Here is a 21432-nt window from a genome sequence, read left to right as displayed (position 1 = left end):
CTGTGTACAGTAGGCAGAATAAAGTGGGTATGTTTAACCTAGGGCAGGCTTGCACATCTTGTAACCCACCAATCAAAACACAGCTCATCAGATATATATGGAGGACTTCCAAGGCTTGACAATTCTGATTCAGTCAGGCTGTCAGTCCACCCATCCCAGTATTGTCTACTCTGATGGGGGCACCTCTGATGGGAATTCTGACGGGAATGGACTCTCCAGAAAGTTCATTTTCTGTTTGTGGGTTGGTGGGTTCCTCTCTTTCTTTCTTTCTTTCTTTCTTTCTTTCTTTCTTTCTTTCTTTCTTTCTTTCTTTCTTTCTTTCTTTCTTTCTTTCTCTCTCCCTCCCTCTCTTTCTCCCTCCCTCCCTGAGAGAGAGAGAGAGAGAGAGAGAGAGAGAACCTCAGACCTTCTGTATGAAAAGCATGTGCTTTGTGACTGAGTAGTGCTCTATGAGGATATCTATATACTGAGGCTGTTCTCATGAGCCACCAAGCTCATCAGGCTTAGGAAGCCAAGAGAACTGCCAGGATCCACTGGTGCTGTGTTGCCACAGCACCAAGCCCAGTGCTGCAGCCTGGCTCTTCGCCGAGGTTAAGGGAGCAAATGCACCCTTAACCTAGCTGCTGGAATTGTGTGTCAGCACGGGCTACTTGCATCTCATGCTGACACAGAGATGGGGCCTAAAAGACTAGAGATGGGGCCTAAAGCGTGGTGCACTGAGGGATACCTGGAGCCCGGGAGAGCTGCTCATGCATGGAGAAGTGCAGATCCTGTGGGAGTGCGCTTTGCACTCCCAACAGACACAGGATTATCATCTGGGGGAAGGCAAGGTTAGTGAAGCCTTCCCGATGCCCTTCAAGAAAAGCACCCCACCCACTCACCCAAGGTTTACTGAGTCCATCATTGGCCAACAGACAAGACTGGGAGGCTGAGCTGAGTTGGGTGCAGAGTCCATAAGTTTGCAGATCTGACTTAGAGGGAAGAAAAATGGCTCATGGTCATTGACCATGGCCCATGAGCTACATGTTAAAAAGAGAAGCCAAACCCAGAGGTTGCTATGCTACTGCTGGTATGTGTGAACCAGCCTTGAGAAGGGAATAAGCCAAACATTTTAAACATTCAAAAGAATGCCAGAAAAACTTTCTCTGGTTTTCTTCAATGCTCCTTCAATTTGTTTGGTCCTATGTTCTACCCCATCTGGTTTAATTTGATAATTCTGATTTAATTTGATAATGGGGCAGTTCTCAAGACCAAAAGTAAGGTAGGAGACAAAAGCCAGGCATGCTCCCACTATTTGATAGTAAGGTTGGAGGCGGGGAGCTTGTTTGTCTGTCAAGTCTCAGCTGGGTAGGACAAGCAGACCTTACCCAGGTTCCATCCCTAGCCTTTTACTTGTAAGGATTTATTTAAATAATCTAAGTGATTCTTGGCCTCAGCCTCAGCAGAAGCACATAGGTTCAGAATAGGGGCGTGCATGGAACTGCCAACTGCACTGGGGTGGGGGGTACCTTTAAGAGCAGCGGGAGGGTTTACTTACCCCTCCCGCCACTTTCCCGCTCTGGAGCCGTAAACCTACGAGTAATTGGGGCGGCAGGATACCTCCCTGCCACCCCTTCCCCAATGTTGCTTGCAAAACCTCCCAGGAGTGCTTTGCGCGTGTGCGCGCACGTCACAGAGATGTGAAGCGCGTGCTCGTCTCTGTGACGTGCGTGCGAGCACGCAAAGCATTCCTGGGAGGTTTTGCAAGCAACGTCGGGGAAGGGGCGGCAGGGAGGTATCCTGCCGCTCCAATTACTCGTAAGTTTACGGCGCCAGAGCGGGAAAGTGGTGGGAGGGGTAAGTAAACCCTCCTGCCGCTCTTAACGGTACCCCCCACCCCGAATCGAACCACCCAGGTCCGGACCGGTCCGGAGGCCTTTTCAATGGCCTCCGGACTGGTCCGGGCCCATCCCTAGTTCAGAAGACAAATTCCTCCCAGGCTAGTTACCTTATTGGTTCCCAAGAAAGTGATCAGACCTTACTAGATGTATAAACTGTTTATTCAGGAATCCACCACAAATCCAGAGAAGGAAGTAGCAGGACAGTGCAATCGCTTATTCAACTGGCTAAGGTATTACAGACTTCCAGTGAACATCTGAAGACTCTTCACAATCTATTAAATTATTTTTATACTTCTATGGTCATAATTTCAGGTGCTTTCATTGGATAGTCTCTGGGTTCCTTATTTTGCCAATTTCTCATGGGCTATCTTACCTGATCACAAGCTCCTTATGTGACCAGCCCTTAAGGATTTCACCCAGATATGTTTTATTCAGGGGGGTATGTGTGTGTGTGTTTTCCTGTATCCATGCTGAAATCCCCCGTCTTCAGCTATGAGAAGCCATGTTGTAAGTCCCCTTACTTCACTTCCTGTTTGCTCTCATTTGTGAAATTTCCCTGCAAAGGTAGCTTCTGACTCACAAATTTCGGTAAGGTCATTCTAGGGATAGGGGCCTGCATTTCTATTCAAGCCTATGCAAAAGCTGCCCTAATCAATAATTATTGGCAATATACTACTAATGATAAAAATAATGCAGTCTGATTTCTAACATACAGAGATTCAAGGGAAAAATCTTCCTGCTCAGCAAGGATTTGCCAAATGAGCAAACTCCCCACCTCCAAACTTACTTTTATCTCACATACAATCAACGATTGGGTACATGCCCAGCTCCCACACTAAGGATGGATAAATCTCCTACCTTACTTTCGGTTGTGACAACAGTCCCAATGCCTCAATTTCAAAATTGTAATATATGCAGTTTACCACAATGTTGAAAATTAATTCTGGAATTGTAGCCTATGCCGTTTGCCACAACTTTCAATTCCTTCAGTTCATCTGTGTCATCAGAATGTCAGTAGCAGGGTGGAGAATGTTAGTAGCCCATCTCAGCCCAATATTAGCTCGACTTTCTTAAACAACATTTGAAGTTAGCTTGACAATGTCGGACAATGCTTGACAACATTTCTGGGTTCCGATGACACATAAGTGGAGGTAGAAGCAGGAGTGTGCACATAGCAAGAACCAGTGGCTCATCTGTACTTACTTGTCACTTTTATGTGTGAGCTTGCCTTAGGTCGAATAAAAGGGAAAACATTTTAAATATGCCACAGCTCACCCAAACACGTCTTGGGTGGTAATTTCTCCCTACCCATCCTTGAATAAAGTATGAGGCTGGGGTGGGGGTGGGTCATTTGATTGGCTGAAGGTCTAGGTGGGCATGGTCATAAGAACTTAAGAACAACCCTGCTGGATCAGGCTCAAGCCCTATCTATGCAGCATCCTGTTTCCCACAGTGGCCCACCAGATGCCTCTGAGCAGGCAGGGGTTAAAGGCTTGCCCCCTCTCCTGCCGGCCAATGAGTTAGAACTATCAACTGCCCACACTTCCACTCAGCATTTCAGAGGCATCCCTTTCTCTCCTCTGGGAGAGAAAGTCCAGGTTTGGACTGAATGCCCTTTTGGGAGCTAGGTAGGACTTTTTGGCTCTTCGTCTGATTGTCTGGTAACAGGGAATGTTTGCTTAACTCATGCTGCTCTCCATATTTAGTTAGGCTTCCTTTGGTCACAACAGCAGGTGCACTGTGGGTTCGGGGGTATTAAGGACAACTTAGTGGTTTTTGGATGAAGAGGAGTTGTAATCATTTTCCAGAGACCTTACAGCTCAAGGATATCTGACTGCAGTCTTCTCTATGATAGGAGATTCATGGCACAGCCGGGAAGCAACCTGCCTAGAGAGCAGGAGGCTGTTAGTGTGAATCCCTGCTGGTGTGTTTCCCAGAATACAGGAAACTCCTATATTGGGCAGCAGCATTATAGGAAGGTGCTGAAAGACATCATCTCATACTGTGCAGGAGAATGCAATGGTAAACCCCTCCTGTATTCTACAGACTCGAAAGCACAACCTTTCCTTTTCTCTATGATACTGGAGTATCCAGCCTTTAAAGATGTAGATCTTGGCATGGCAATGCTTCTTGTTGATATCTTGTCCTTTTATAAATCAACTAAGAAGAACAGTGTACAGCCTTAGGGCTAGAATGCTGCCTTGAGCTGGAGTGTAATCACTCAACAAGGGTTTGAGTAGAGAACTGAATCTCAGAGGCATTTGGCTCCCAAATTATGTGGGGTGGAGAGCCCAATCCTGTTGCAGTTCTGTTGATTGGCTTTTTGAATTAATAAAACTGTGGCCCTTGACTTCCAATTAATTATGCCTTGTGTATTTATTGATATGGGGGAAATGAGAGTAGACCACTGATATTGACATTACATCATTGATCATTACACCATTTAAATTGTATGAATGATATACAGAAGTAGCACATAGAATATACCCATCATAGGTTTTATATAGGTTTTAATTATCAGTTTTAGTTCTTTCTTTATTGCAATAAATAAACTGACTTTCTGCAGCCCAAAAAGTAGGGCAACAAGAAAATAGAAATAAATAAGTTACATTTCAGATTTATTTTCAAGAGATAAATCTTAAAAGTTGGAAATCCACTTTTAGGATACAGTGGATTAGACACTCTCTCTTGCTCATGGTTTATTCTACTCCAAGACTCATTACTCTGCATTAAGCTCTACCAAGTACATTTGTCATCTATTAGTTGTTTTATTGACTTCATTGTTTCTCATTATTTATTGGTCCTCCTAATTTGAAATCAGCTAGAAATCTTGCTTCCAAAGGCATTATCCTGTGAATTTGTTAAACAAAAATACTTATGAATGTCCCCCCAAATAATGGAGCACCTAACACCATGCCTACACAGTAACACCACCATAAGTAAAAATGCTGCTTACGTTGTCTTTCTTGACTTTGCAAATATTCCCTCTAGGCAAGTAAACTTTGTTTTTCATGATTTTGCCTTTTAAAATATAATGCGAGTCCAAACATCTGCTTTCAGAGTAATGGGGAGGAGAGCTGGCCTTGTGGTATTGATGTCCCCTTTGCTAAGAAAGCCCAAGCTGGTTTGCATTTGAATGGGTGGCTACAAGTGAGCAATGTCAGCTGTACAGATGGGGGCCATAGTTCAGGGTTAGAGCATCTGCTTGCATGCAGAGGAATCCAGGGATCAATCCCTGCATCTCGAGGTAGGGCTGGGATAGACTCCTGCCTGAAACCTTAGAGAGTCAGTGTAGACACAGGAACATAAGAAGCAGCCTTATACCAAGTGAGACCATTTGTCCATCTACCTTAATATTCACAAATATTCACAGTTCACAAAGATTGGTAGCGGCTTCTCCAAGGTTACAGGCAGGAATCTCTCTCAGCCCTATCTTGGAGGTGCCAGGGAGGGAACTTGGAACCTTCTGCTCTTCCCAGAGCAGCTCCATCCCCTATCTTACAGTGCTCAAACATGAAGTCTTCCATTCAAAGGCAAACCAGGGCAGACCCTGCTTAGCAAAAGTGAAGATTCATGCTAGATGGGCCGATGCTCTGACTTGGTATAAGGCAGCTTTCTATGTTCTTATGTGTAACTCCAGAGTATTTCAATCCACTATGTATGAGTACTTGTATAGCCAGAATCCAAATGGACCTTCTGCTCATGTTTTGCAACTCTCAAAATAAAATTGTGATGCAAAGGACAATGTCTGCATGTTAAAAAAGATAATAAAGCTGTGGAAATTGCCGCTATAGCTCTGAGATTTATTGTTCCTCCTGTGAGATTTGCGCAATAGGTCCTTGCACTGCTAAGATGAAGGTGCAGTGAAACCTGAATCTGAGATGGCAGAATAGGGATGAGAGTAAATAGCTGGTATCCAGGGTGGGGGACAGCTCTGTATAGCCCAGAAGTTGTCAGTTATAAATATCCAGAATATTGTTTTATCAGGATCAGCACCATATGAACTTCCTAACACCAAGAGGCAGAGACTCACAGGCCACATTCACACATAACATGAAACCGTGTTGAGGGGCTTCCTCAGGGGGCCGTAAAAAGGGCCATAAATCAGGTATGGACTCCCAGATGGAAGAGAGTTTGCATTTGTATTGCCTTCATGTGCTCGGAGAAAATCACAGAAAAAGCGAAAGCTGCTATTTCTTTCCGTTCTGCCTGTAGCTGGCATAATGGTGGGTTTTTTATATATACATTCCAACGTAAAAGGTTTGGTCACACAAACATAGGTATATGTGGCTTGAAATATGATTGGTTAAACATTCTTTACAAAGCATAGCACTCATATTACACTTGCTTGCTCCTGATTCGTGGTCTGCTTATCTATACCATATGGCATTAAGAACTACAAAGCTGCTGTATAAAAAGCACTTGCACAACCAGAGGTTGCTGAAACCGCAGTTGATTTTTCTGTGAATCGATCTGCAGATGTTTGTCCAACCTCAGAAGAGAAACCTCCATATTCAGGGTACGGGAGCCCCTCCATCTTCCTGGTCTGCTGAAGCTGCATCCCAGCAAGCTCTGTAGCACTTGCGTCCCCAGACTGTGGGCAAGGCATCAGAACATCTTCAAGGGGACGTGCTGAGCACAATTGTGCCTTTTCATAATGGACCACCCACCCTTGGCAAGGAAAGGGCATTTAAATCCCTTTGAATTCCATGCAAGCTCTTCATCTGGCAGTGATTGCACTGCTGCCCTTCTAAGAGCCCTGCAGCAAAACAGTCTCACTCAAGCACCATTTCTGGGGGCGGGGGGAGGCATGCAAAGGGGCACGATTTTTCTGTTATTCAGGAAGGGGACATGAATATGATGACTTCCTAGGAGGGGGTAGGTATATGAGGGAGGGCAAAGTATCCTGGGATCTTGCCTGCTGTGACCTAGGATGCTCTTGTGATGGCTCACCCTGACAAAGCATTCCATGGAGACCAAACCACACTCCTGCCCCCTTGCCACCAGGGGATTAGCACTCTCATGAGAGGGCCACTTTGCTGGGTAGGACCTTAGGCTCATCAGCCTTCTGTTGGACTACATGCTCATGAGTGAGCTATCAAAAAGGGGGGGCACTTGTGTGGGCCCCCCGTTCTCTCTGGTTTATGATAGGACTTTTGTGTTGTGACCTCAGGGAAGCCAGGCTCCAGGGAAGCCTTTGACGCATGCAATAGAGATTTTGATACTGCATGTGTCCAGGTGTAGCCAGGTGGGCAGACCAGGGAAACACCAGGACAGGGGACAGATATTAACTCTCATTCAGATTTGCTGGGATCGGACCAGTGTTGCAGCATATGAAGATCTTCTGCCATGTAGAATTGCAGGAGGGAGTCCCGGTTGTCTGCGACCCCAGGAGGGTAGGGTCTCTGTTCTGGGCAAAAATTAAGATCCATATGTTCAAATGGGTGGATAGGCTGGCAGAGGGCCTGCTTTGACTGTGTCTGAGCAATTGCTCAGGAGCAGTGTCCATCCTCCTCACATATTTATTATTTATTTATTTGATTTCCATACCACCCTTCCGAAATGGCTCAGGGCGGTTTACAATTAAAACCAGAAATCATTACAAACAATTAAAACAGAAATACAAATATGAACACCAATTTAAAAACATCTTAAAAAACAATTAAACTATCAGAACAATTAAAACTCTGAAACCAGGTTGACATTAAAACAATTAAAACTAATTAAAAAAACCCTGAAAGGCCAGGCCAAACAGATGGGTTTTAAGGGCTCTCTTGAAGGTCATTAAGGAATTAAGATTACGAATTACTGCTGGGAGTGCATTCCACAGCCTGGGAGCAGCTACAGAGAAGACCTGCCTCTGAGTCGCCACCAAACAAACCTGTGGTAACTGTAGATGGATCTCCTCAGATGACCTTAACATGTGGTGGGGATCATGTAAAAGAAGGCGCTCTCTAAGATATCTCGGACCTAAGCCGCTCAGGGCTTTAAAGGTAATAACCAGCACTTTGTATTTTGCCTGGAAACATATCGGCAGCCAGTGTAACTGTTTCAGAACAGGCATCATATGGTTTCTCCGGGTTGCCCCAGAGACCAATCTGGCTGCCGCATTCTGAACTAACTGAAGTTTCTGGACTATGTACAAAGGCAGCCCCACATAGAGCGCATTGCAGTAGTCAAACCGGGAGGTTATCAGCTGATGCACCACTGTTTTGAGGTCATCCTCTTCAAGGAATGGGCGCAGTTGTCGAATCAGCCAAAACTGATAGAAAGCACTCCTGGCCATGGCCTCCACCTGAGATACCAGGGTGAGGCCTGGGTCCAGGAGTACTTCCAAGCTGCACACCTGCTCCTCCTGGGGGAGTGTAACCCCATTCAGCACAGGAAGATCTAACTCACCCCTCAGATTCTGAGCCCACACAATGAGCACCTCCATCTTGCTTGGATTCAGCTTCAATTTGTTATCCCTCATCCAGCGCATTACTGCCTGTAGGCAGGCATTTAGAGAATGAGTGCCATTTCCTGAAGATGAAAAGGAGAAGTAGATTTGGGTGTCATCAGCATACTGATAACACCCAGCACCAAACCTCCTGATGACCTCACCCAGCGGTTTCATGTAGACGTTAAAAAGCATTGGTGACAGAATGGAGCCCTTTGGAACTCTATATAACAGCTCCTGTTTTGAGGAGCAACTGTCACCAAGCTCCACCATCTAGAATCTACCTGAGAGATAGGAACGGAACCACTGCAGAGCAGTGCCCCCTATCCCCAACTCCCCCAGGTGATCCAGAAGGATACCATGGTCGATGGTATCAAACACGGCCGAGAGATCCAGAAGAACCAGCAGAGTCACACTCCCTCTGTCGATTCCCCAGTAAAGGTCATCCATCAGGCCGACCAAGGCTGTCTCAACCCCATAGCCAGCTCTAAAGCCAGTTTGAAATGGGTCTAGATAATCAGTTTCCTCCAAGACTGCCTGGAGCTGGTCGGCCACCACCCTCTCAATCGCCTTGCCCAACCAAGGGAGATTGGAGATTGGCCTGTAGCTGTCCATCGCTAAGGGGTCCAGGGAAGACTTCTTTAAGAGTGGTCTAATCATTGCCTCCTTCAGGCAGGGGGCACCTTACCCTCTCTCAATGATGCATTTACGATATTAACTAGGCCACCTCCAACAATCTCCCTGCTAGATAGAAGCAGCCAAGTGGGGCAAGGATCCAGAGAACAGGTGGTAGGCTGCCCCGCCCCAAGCAGCTTGTCCACATCCTCAGGAGTCACAGATTGAAACTGATCCAATCTAATACTGTAAGCAGGATTGCTGGACACCTCCTCCATAGACCTTCCGGAAATAGTGGAGTCCAAGTCAGCCCGAATACAGGAGATCTTATTCGCAAAGAACCCATTAAAGGCATCACAGCAGAGCAACTCTGGGGACTAATTGGAAGTAGAAGGAGCAGAAACCAAACTCCGCACAACCCAGGATAGCTCCGCCAAGCGTGAACCTGCAGCCTCAATGTGCGCAGACCAGCATCTCTTTTTCACTGCGCGCACTGCCACCGCATAAGCCTTCAAATGGGTCACATGCTGAATCCTGTCAGATTCGAACCGAGTTCTCCTCCACTTGCACTCTAGTCGCCTACCCAACCGCTTCACCCCCCTCAGCTCCTCAGTATACCAAGGGGCCATTTTTGTAGCAGATCGGAAGGGATGCTTAGGAGCAATTATGTCTACTGCCCTGTTGAGTTCCCTGTTCCCTGTTCCTACCAGGGCATCGACAGAATCACCAGCTGCACCAACGTCAAAATCATCCAAGGCCTTTTGAAATCCCACTGGGTCCAGAAGCCTTTTTGGAAGGACCATCCTAATAGGTCCACCACCCCTGCAGGGGTGGATTGTGGCTGTGAGACCAACCTTAACCAGGTAGTGGTCCGTCCATGACAATGGAGAAACCACTGGATCCCCCACCCACGGAACACCCCCCTGATCCGAACAAAAGACCAAATCGAATGCATGGCCGGCAACATGAGTTGGTTCAGAAACTAATTGGGATAGGCCCATAGTTGTCATGGCCGCTATGAACTCCTGAGCCACACCAGACAAGCCAGCCCCAAAGTGGATATTGAAGTCCCCCAGCACCAAAAGTCTAGGAGACTCCAACACCAACTCCACGACCAGCAAAGTCAGCTCAGTTAGGGAGTCAGTTGGGCAGAGGGGTGGATGGTACACCAACAGAATCCCCAGTCTATCCCTATTTCCCAGCCTCAAAAATATGCACTCAATATAAGTCAGCTGTCTCACAGGGGCCCTGGTAAGGGAAATGGTATTCTTATGGACCACAGCCACTCCACTCCCCCCGCCCACTTCCCCGGGCTTGCTCCACGACAGAATAACCTGGTGGGAGAAGCTGAGCCCACACTGGACCACTCGCCTCCCCTAACCAGGTCTCGGTTATACATGCCAGGTCAGCTCCCTCATCTGTGATCAAATCGTGGACAATTTCAGTCTTATTCTGAACTGACCTGGCATTGCAGAGGAGCAAGGCCAGATTCCGTGGATCGTTGGAGCTGCTTTCCGAGGCCAAAGAGTTGACAGAGAAGTTGGAAGTAGAAACAGTTACTAAATTACTGATTTCTCTTCCCCTGTAATGGCCAGCTGCTCTGCCAGCGCCAATTCTTCTATTCCCCACCACTACAGTAATAGCTGCCCCCGAACTTCGAGGCATACCCCCAGCACTGTCCCACTCAAGAGAGCCCAAACACATGTCTGCAAGAGGCCTGGCCCAACCCAACCCAATCCCCCAGCCCTCAGTCCCACCACCCGAAGGCCCGGCCCCCAAAGCCGGCCCCCTTTGGCGGCTGGCTTTGGCGGCTGCCTACAGGCGGCCTGATGGCCATGCCAATGGCTACACCTATGGTGAGCCTCCTTGCTTTTAAGCTTGCAAACCCCAGAAGCCACTCCCCTCACAAGCAGCTCCCAGGACAGGCAGCAGGTGGTAGAACTTCAGCAACCTGGGAGGCTGGCAACCAGCCAGCTGGAATTTGTCAGCCAACAAGCAGGCTGCACTCCATCTATGCTGGAATGTCCACAGGAGGCAGAGAGGCTACATGGTGTGTCCCAGCAATGCAGATGGAATAGCCCTGATCCCCCTGTTACCTTCCTACTTGCTTCGAGGCACGCCTCCTTGCTATTAAGCTTGCTAGCCACAGAAGCCACTCCCCTCACAAGCAGCTCCCAGGACAGGCAGCAGGTGGTAGAACTTCAGCAATCTTCAGCAATCTGGGAGGCTGGCAACCAGCCAGCTGGAACTTGGCAACCGACAAGCAGGCTGCACTCCGTCTGTGCTGGAATGTCCACAGGAAGCAGAGGGGCTAGATGGTGAGTCCCAGCAAGGCAGATGGAATAGCCCTGCTCCCCCGGTTAGCTTCCCCCTGCAAGGTAGGTTGGGCTTCATGGCTGCATGAAGCCCAACCTACTACCCTGCAAGGTAGGTTGGACTTCATGGCTGAATGGGGACACTGAAGGCTTCCCTGTCTGGTCCCACACCATCTGTCTTATAGAGGACACAACACAAACAGCACATAAAAAGTGGTATTTTACATTTCACCATGTTGGAATTACTTTTACTTTTCAATGTTCAGAGAGTAATAAAAGGTCAAATTAATAAAAAAAAAATCTCATTGAACCACACACTTCTGAATCAGGAGTCCATTTTTCTGTAAATTAAGTTTGCTAGAGGAAGAGAACTTGAAGTCACAGTGATAATGGTCAATCATTGCTGCACAATCAATCTGATCTGCATAACTGAGAAGTTAACAGGTAGCCCTTCATGTGCAAATGAGACTGTAGGGAGAATCATTTGGAGAATCATTTGGAGACTCCACAGAAACTACCCAGAATTTCCCACGTCATATTCTTCCTCCCTAAGACTGTGTGGAGAATATTTGGGAGCACGTCCTCTCTAAGTGCCAGCCATAGAGCCATTCAGGTCTCATACACAAAATTCCTTGTTGGTCTTTATCAGTAATAAAACACCTCCAGTTTAAGATGAGAAGATGAGATTACATTTTCACTCATGCTCTAAACATGCCAAGTTAAGATTTCCATCGTAACTTCTACATCATAGAAGTTATAAAGACTTTGTACAGTCTCATACATCATGCTAGCTTTAGAAATGAGGCTCCATGCACCCACACTCGTGGAAGCTGCAGCTGTTGAATGTCTGCCTGGATGCATTCCTCCCCAGCCCAATCTCCAGCTGAAGGACCAAGGCAAAATGTGGGTGCATGGAGTTTTGGAATTTCCATGTTTTTAGAGCACGAGTGAATATGTAAGCCTATCTTAGTTCTCATCTTAAACCAGAGGTTTTTTATTACTGAATTTGCAACATTTTTGAAAAGGAAGATCTGGCTAGGTTAACTAGCACATGCATGTGCACACACACATACACACACAAACTGTAGCCATTCACACACTGCAGCCATACACACACACACACACACACACACACACACACTGCAGTCATTCTCTCTCTCTCTCTCTCTCTCTCTCTCTCTCTCTCTCACACACACACACACACACACACACACACACACACACACAGAGCAGTCACACAGACCACCATTTTCACAAGCAAGCTAGGAATGCAGAAGCAGATCAGGCAAAAAATACTGGGTTTTTTGCTGGAACAGAAGAAACTAGGCACAAGGGTAAGTCAAAGGGAGAATATTTCAGGGTCATGGATCCTGACTACAGCAATTGGTGTTTAGCAAGATTTAAAGGGAGTGAAGTATTCTAAGTTGGGTGTACATGGAAACCCAGCCAAGAAAGAGAGAGAGTGGTACAAGGAGTGGTTTTTCTTTTTACATAATAAAAACAGTTTTATTAAAATGCTACAGATTGCTTCAATCTGAGGTTTTCTCAGCTTTTAGTTACAGGTAAAAATACTCAGTAAGTTTAAAGAATACTTCAAAAAGCATGTTGGGGTGGAAAACTTTAAAAATCGTGATTACCCAGTTGCAAAGAACAGGTATGTAGGAAAATGCAAAAGCACACTAAAAGTGTACAGTACAGGTAAGCAATCATAGAACAGTATCAGGTATGCAGAGGAGAGCTCCAGCCAGAAGAGGGTGGAGACCATAACGAGAAAGCACTAAGTGGAGAATTTACAAAGGAGGGAGCACTGCTGCCAATTGGAATAAGCAAGAAAACAGGGAAGCAGTCTTGACTAGTAATGCCCGATTCCAGATTCCAGCAATAATAATAATAATAATAATAATAATTATTATTATTATTATTATTATTATTATTATTATTATTATTATTATTATAACGTTTATACCGCCCTTCCAAAAGGCTCAGGGCAGTTTACATTAAAACACCATTAAAATCAGTTAATAATAATAAATAGTCATAGGAACATAGGAAGCTGCCATATAGTGAGTCAGACCATTGGTCCATCTAGCTCAGTATTGTCTACACAGAATGGCAGTGGTTTCTCCAAGATTGCAGTCAGGAATCTTTCTCAGCCCTATCTTGGAGATGTCAGGGAGGGAACTTGAAACCTTCTGCATGCAAGATTGCAGATGCTCTTCCCAGAGTGGCTCCATCCCCTAAGGTGAATATCTTACAATGCTCATACATTAAGTCTCCCATTCATATGAAAACAGGGCAGACCCTGCTTCACAAAGGGGACTAGTTATGCTTGATACAAGAAGACCAGCTCCCCTCTGCCATGTCTTCAAGGCACATGACAGCCTCACAAAGCACAGAGGACACACAAACTCTAATCTTATTAACATGTATACATACCACATGATACGAATTGGCCATCCCATGGAGACCATTCCACCACTCCATCCCTATCATCCATACAGTTGGATCTCCTCTGAACCAGTCCTGTTTCAATCTCTACAGAAATTTGGGGCTATAAACCACAATTTCTCTCTCACAGCGGCAGCGGTTCTACTACCTGCAAATGATCTTTCTGATTCCCCCTGTAGTGGATTAAAGCCTTTGTCCAACAGCAAGCTCACATGATGGGGGGAGAAATGCTGAATCATCCCTGTTGAGCTGCATGACTAGGCTTCTCCTAAAACTCTTATGTATTTTTGGTAGGTTCAAAAATGGCTACCACCACCACCCATCTTTATACAGAGCTTGATCCTCCCTGGGCTTGGGATAGAATTCCCAGGGAAAACTCTCTTTTCCTATTGGAAAAGTACTAAAATCTTCCACATGTATGGCAGCATATGATGAGAAAAACTGATAGCTGCGGACCGCCTGAGGCATGTTTGCACCAGAGTAAAATCCCCTTTCAGCCTCCCTTCCTCGTCAGTTAAATACCCACTCAGAGAGACTTGTAAAAGAAAAGAACAAAAAGAAAAACAGTTTTATTCAAATGCTACAGACTGCTTCCGTCTGAGGCTTTCTCAGCTTTTAGTTACTGGTAAAAATACTCAGTAAGTTTAAAGAATACTACAAAAAGCACCCTGAATGATGTTGGCAGGACACTTAGCACACTTAAAAGTGTACAGTACAGGTAAGCAGTCATAGAACAGTATCAGGTATATACAAAGCACACACACAAAGGAACCAAAAGTATAACACAAAGTCTGACTAAATGAATTTTCCCCTAGACTAACTTCCCGAAGCCAAAGCCCTGGCTTCCTTTTCTTGAACTCACCAAAATCTGGTTGAGGATTCAAGCTTCCTTCCCTCCTGGCTTCCCAGGACCTGCAGAAGCATTTTCCTGCAGCCAGTCTTCATGGCCACATGTCCCCTTCTGCACCCACAGCCAGCTTCTCCTAATAAAGAAATCCTTCTTCCTCCCAACTGCTCTCTCAGTCCCTCCCACCTGGTATATTGATTGGCTGAGCTCTGGAGTTCACCAGCCTGTCAGTCAGGACAGGGTTCACTTCTGGTTAACCTTTTAGGGGAACATAAGAATATAAGAACAGCCCTGCTGGATCCTGATCAAGGCCCATCTAGTCCAGCAACGTGTTTCACATAGTGGCCCACCAGATGCCACTGGAAGCCACAGGCAGGAGTTGAGGGCATGCCCTCTCTCCTGCTGTTACTCCCCTGCAACTGATACTCAGAGGCATCCTGAGTGGGAGGATGGTGGCTAATCATTGTTGGCTGATCACCCCTCCACTGGGAGGGGTGGCTGATCACTACACCCCCTTTAAAAATGTTCTCACAGCTAACAATCTTTGGGTGCTCAGCCTTCTTCCCCCTAAATGCCTTTTTCAGGTGGGGGGCTCCAATGCCCTCTCTACATCCCTCCCTATTGTGCAGATACCTCCACACCTCCCACTGCCCCATTCAATCCCCCTCCCCCAGTCTCACTTCTGCCCAATGCCCCTGGGAGCATCAGGATTTTCCGCTAACCCGAGCTCCACTGACTGAGAGGGAGGAAGCAAACAAAACTCTGCAGCTATTCTCAGTCCCAGGGTTGAGCACCTTGTCAGGCTTGGAGATCCACAGCCCTACAGAGGTGCATATTCATGACATTCAAGTAAGGATCACCATACCCACTCTGATATATATTCATCAGGACATGAACATGTGGAGACACCCAACCCATGTGTCACATTAACTAGGGCAGCAGCCATGCTGAAGAGTAGGAATGTGCACAGACCGGTTCGGAGGCCATTCTAAAGGCCTCCAGACCGGTCCGGTCACTGGGTGGTTTTGGTTCGGGTGGGGAGTTTGGGGGCTTCCATTAAGGGCGGGGGGGGCTTTACTTACCCCTCCCGCGCTTTCCACACACTGCCGCCGTAATTATTGAAGAAATTGCTCCTCCGATGGCTGTTCCTATTTTAAAAAATGGCTGCCCCCTTGAAGCCCTGGCCCCCTGCTGCTGCCTTGAAGCCCCCTCCCACCCCCTTAAATCTCGCCCCGGGCCCTTAAATCATGCCCCGATAACATTAAGAGGCGGGCGGCGGGGAGATGTCCTCCCACCCCCTTCCCTGCTAGGCTGCAAAAGACTTTAGGAAGGCTTCTGCGCGCGCACGCGCAGAAGCCTTCCTAAAGTCTTTTGCAGCCTAGCAGGGAAGGGGGCGGGAGGACATCTCCCTGCCGCCCGTTTCCCTGCCGGTCTGCAAAAGTACTTTTACTTTTGCAAAGAACTTTGCAAAGAACTTCTTTGCAAAGTTCTTTGCAAAAGTAAAAGTACTTTTGCAGACCGGCAGGGAAACGGGCGGCAGGGAGATGTCCTCCCGCCCCCTTCCCTGCTAGGCTGCAAAAGACTTTAGGAAGGCTTCTGCGCGTGTGCGCGCAGAAGCCTTCCTAAAGTCTTTTGCAGCCTAGCAGGGAAGGGGGCGGGAGGACATCTCCCCGCCGCCCGCCTCTTAATGTTATCGGGGCATGATTTAAGGGCCCGGGGCGAGATTTAAGGGGGTGGGAGGGGGCTTCAAGGCAGCAGCAGGGGGCCAGGGCTTCAAGGGGGCAGCCATTTTTTAAAATAGGAACAGCCATCAGAGGAGCAATTTCTTCAATAATTACGGCGGCAGTGTGTGGAAAGCGCGGGAGGGGTAAGTAAAGCCCCCCCCGCCCTTAATGGAACCCCCCACCCCAGTGCCGGACCGCAGCTCCGCGGTTCCGTGCACACCCCTACTGAAGAGGGTGGGCTTGGTGGGAAGGCTTCAGGATTCATTTTACCAAAATCTGTTCCCTGTAGCTTATTAAGAAAAAAACTGGTTTACCATCTCAGCAGAGGGACAGGATTAATCAATTCAGTTTAGTTTATTGCGATCTTTGCTCAAATACACAATCCAGATCAAATAAATCTACTCTGAGGGTAGATATCAATAGAAACACATACATGCATATACATGCATATAAAGAATCAGTTAGATATAAGATTGAGATAAAGGATAAAACAAAATTAAAAAGAAAAAGGAGGGACGATGAAAATAGACCATTTCTGACACACCATGAGCGAATTTTAATCACAGCTGTACAGAATTTGGCTACTGAGAAAGAAAGAACAATACAGAAGCACATGGCCAGCCATCTCAATATCCACACTTCCACAAGGGCACAGTCTCTCCAAAAAAGGAACTCTCCAATACCTACCCTCTAGTACTGCAGAAGGCAGCACATTAGTGGTGTGCACGGAACCGGTCCGGGGCCATAGAAAAGGCCTCCGGACCGGTCCGGAATTCCAGCGGTCTGGCGGTTCAGCAGGGCGGGGGAGTGTGTCTTTAAGGAGGGGGTGGTAGTACTCCCCCCTCGCCGCTCTTCCCCCTCCGGCGCTGGTGTTTCTAAAAACGTTCTTGGGGCGGCAGAGTTCCTCCCTACCACCCCTGCCACCGTTGTTGTCTGAAAAGCGTAAAACTAGAAAGAGCTGGCGGCGCGCATGTGCCCTTCGCGGCACGCATGCTCATCTCCACCGCTGGCGTGCATGTGCCACATGACATATGTGGTGCACGCCAGTGGCGGAGACGAGCGCGCATGCCACGAAGGGCGCATACGCGCCGCCAGCTCTTTCTAGTTTTATGCTTTTCAGACAATGATGGGGCAGGGGCGGCAGGGAGGAACTCTGCCACCCCAAGAATGTTTTTAGATACACCAGCACCGGAGGGGGAAGAGCGGTGGGGGGGGGGTAAGTACTACCCCCCATTAAAGACACACTCCCCCCAGTGCCAGACCACGCTTCTGTGGTTCCGTGCACATCCCTACAGCACATCCAGCCGAGCCAATGTCAGGGCTCTTCTGTGTGCTGCATATATGGGCAGGATTATAAAGAGGCCCGTCCTCTTTGTGCCCCCTTCTCCCCAATTTGAAAAAAATCTGTACACGTTGTTAACATCTCCACCCTAAAATTACAAATTGCTTAAACTTGGCTGTGCTCCCAAGGCTCAGACAGGGAAGGAGCTGACTGCCATACTGGTTGTGGGCAAGGCTGTGGGCACTGCAGCTTCAAAAGTCCTACTGCACAGACTCTTTTAGCAGTAAAGATGCATTTTCAGCCTCTCAAAATGCAACTTTGAGGATCAATTGTGAAATAACCAAAGATTGGGTCCAAGAAGGATATAAAAAGGCACTTTTCTGGCATGCACTCTAAAGGCTGAAACTATGCAAATGGACTTCATATTTAAATACCTCTTCCTCGGTCTGAAAGAGCATTGCCAACCCTTTCAACCCCTGTTCAAAAGAGGAAAACCTAATTGATCTATCTACTGTAAGCCATTCTTCATGGATCTTCATCAGATTTGCAGGGGAGGTGTCTTGTCACCTGGTGAATGTGTGCTGATGGCCAGGCAGATGGGACAGATGTTTTTGATTTTATACGTTCAGGGCATATAATGCTGGAATGTTGAAACTACTCTCCGGCATAACTATACTGGCATGACTGTGCCGGTATAATCCATAAAGCGTGACCAGCCAGAGCTTAGCATATTCCTTCTCCCAGCTGGGTGGGAGTAGTTACTCTGCTTACCTGCTTGATAACTTGCTGCTCCCTTTACATGTAGCCACAGCAGACAAGGGATGGCAAGGAGGGGCTTAGTCTGTGGCTCCTACTATCTCTTTCTAAAGTATTCTCATTCTTAATGCTGACCAAGGAAAACACTGGGGGCCAGGGGAAAATTGCATCAGTTGTAGTTCAGCACACAACTCAAATCTGTGTTATATACTGCCAAACTACATCTGTTATTAAGCTTGGATTGTGCTGAAAGTGTTTAAAGGGTTTGGGATTTTTTTTTAATGAAAAGCAATGAGCTTTTGAATGGTTAGAACAATTATTTGGATGGAATTCATCTCATTGGGCTGTATCTTTGCAAGCGGGCATAGAGCCCAATTGAATTTTGACATCAAAATTGATTTAAAAATTTAACAGATTAAATGTAGGTAGAAAGCAAGACTAAAAAGGGACTTTTAATTATGTTTTTTGCAACTTTTTGCTTACCCCCAGTAAATTTAAAAAAAAATTAAAATGCCCCAGAGTGCAGAGTTTTATAATGTAGGATTTGGCAGGATATCTTAATCTTTGCTATATTTAAATCCAAAACTGAGTTTCCATTATTGAGCTGGAAGCAGCACCAGACTTTGAATCAAATCTTTGAGGAGCATCACAGGAGTTAAAATACCCCGGGATATATATTGATATGAACCCTAAGTCTTCCTGGCTATTTTGCCATTCTGTTATATTGCACCCCTGCTTCTAAGGGCCTTTTCTGTTACAATTTCTTGGCTAACCATTTCACTCTTGCAGTTCTTTTCTCTGTGTGCTTTTTCTATATCAGCAGCAACTACAGAAAAGGTAAAACCACATCAAGGTTGCCAGACACTGAATGTGCTGATCTATGAACAGCCTTACCGAGTGAAACCAAAACAGAGTATTAGATTAGCACATGTTAGCCACTTTTATATATTAGTGTTCTAGAGAGAAATAATGAGGTTTTAATTCTGCAACCTGGTAGTTATGATATATGTATTTCTGTATTCTATTCAAGACACCTGGCATCTATATTCTGTATAGCAAGTTAGCATAATTGTAATCTTGCCCCGTCCCCTCTTCCCTCAAATTCCCTTTTTTGAAAGACTGATAAAGGACCTGAAAGGAAAAGTGGTGACAGTTGAATAATTAGTGTCCAACCACCAAGGCTAAAGACTTGAATTAAGAGAAAAGTGTAAAAAAAATATTTTGAATGTCTGGGAATGCAGAAGATAAGAGACTGTATGATGAAAGGATGAAAGGAGAACATCTAAAGAACATCTAAAGACCCAAGACCAGACAGTTGGCATTGGAGTTGTCATAACTCTAAGTTTTGATGGATATGAGGAGCTGACCACAAGAGCAGTCAGGGTCCCAGAAGAGCATAAAACCAAAAGGACTCCAGACCTGATTTTCAGAGGGCAGGTCCACAAGATGAATATTTTCCTTCTCCAATGCAGCAGCATCCCCGCACTCCAGCATCATACACCCCATCTTCTCATTGAACCCTAGCATCTTTCATCCCCGGGAGGGACCATAAACTGGCCATTTAGGGTCTCCCTGCATCTTTGGTGACCAACCTTTCCTGCTTCCCTCTCCCCTCCTCCCTTTCCCTCTTCTCTTCCCTTGCTAGGTAAACTGTGTGTATTAGGGTTAGGTAAATTAGCTTTGCTTGTCAGGACCTTGTATTGATTGTACCTCTCCCAATCTATTTCCTTAAGTAAGATCATAAAAGACAACTCCTGTTTGATTGCTTGTGTCTCCTCACCCATCCAAAGATTGAACCTATGTTAAACGGTTTAGCTAACAACAGAGGAAGCATATGAGATTCAGGGAGACCAGGACACTGGTGCACTGGTCCACTAGGACAGTGGAGCACAGGTACACTGGTCCACGTTCTCCCACATATTGCTTGAACATGAAACCCCTTTAGTGTGTAACAGTATGCTTTCTGCAGACATGACCTATCAAGATGAGACTGGAGTTTAGAAGAAGAGAAAAGGGTAAATATACTCCAACTAACATAAAGCAAACAAACAAGCATCTATCTCTTGCCAGCCAAATTTGTCTTTAGGGAGAAAGGAGCTGTAAATCAGTAAGCAGCCTAGAGAATGCTTGAAGGAAAGAATGCAAAGATTTTCAACATGATGGAATGGGTAGGGCTGAAAATAAGAAAACAAAAGTGAATAAAATGGTGTGCGTCATTGGCAAGCACTCGTCGGGCCCGTTCATATATTAATTAGGTTCCTTTCAATGTGCTTTACCCTGAATTCGGTGCTTCCACTTTTCCCCTGTGCTCCAGCAGTTGTGCATTAAATTGCAAACAGAGCTGCTAAGTAGGCTTGCCACCTGGAGAGCTCCAGAATAAGGAAGACCCAGGTCTGTAGGACCTTCATAAAATGATGCCCTACATGTGTCAGAACATTAAGGGTACTTCATGATTAGCACAGGATGTAATGTGCTAAATTTATTTATAAATTTATTTATATACTGCCTTTCTAGGCAAGTAGTTTTTAGAATTTATGCATGGCATCCAGACTGAGGTCATTTCCACAACCAAAAACTGTGTTGTAAACTGTATTCTACCCGGGTTTGATCAAGCCACCTAATGGTGCAGCAGGGAAGTAACTTACTTAGGGAGCAAAAGGTTGCTGGTTTGAATCCCTGCTGGTATGTTTCCCAGACACATGCAGTACAGTGAGGGGTGGGTGGGGGTGGGGATTGACACTACAGAAACCAGAAAAAAATCTGGTGTGTGTGTGTCTATGTACACATTGCATCATCTCAATGATGATGCAATGATACTGTCGAATAGGTGCACTAGCTGGGAAGAGCAGGGACTGTGTTTTCCCAGCAATAATAATTCACTGTTGCAGTTGGAAAAAGGCAGTCTTCCTATATCATTCTGGAGGGAAAAGATCTGTATCCATGCAGAGACTGAGAGAGAGGTGTATGCTGATATCCTGGAGAGAGAGAAAAGGTCCTTTGTTGAATCCCTGCCTATTAGACAGCTGGAGAGGAAGAGAGTACAGGTAATGAAAATTTGAAGGCTGCACTGAGTCACAAACTAAATATAGCACAACTTAATTTATGCTAATAGAGGGGAAGACAGGC

The sequence above is a fragment of the Hemicordylus capensis genome, chromosome 6 (assembly GCF_027244095.1).
Source record: "Hemicordylus capensis ecotype Gifberg chromosome 6, rHemCap1.1.pri, whole genome shotgun sequence".
NCBI lineage: Eukaryota > Metazoa > Chordata > Lepidosauria > Squamata > Cordylidae > Hemicordylus > Hemicordylus capensis.
The sequence above is the reverse complement of the archived record's forward strand: the minus strand, read 5'-3'. Positions refer to the sequence as shown.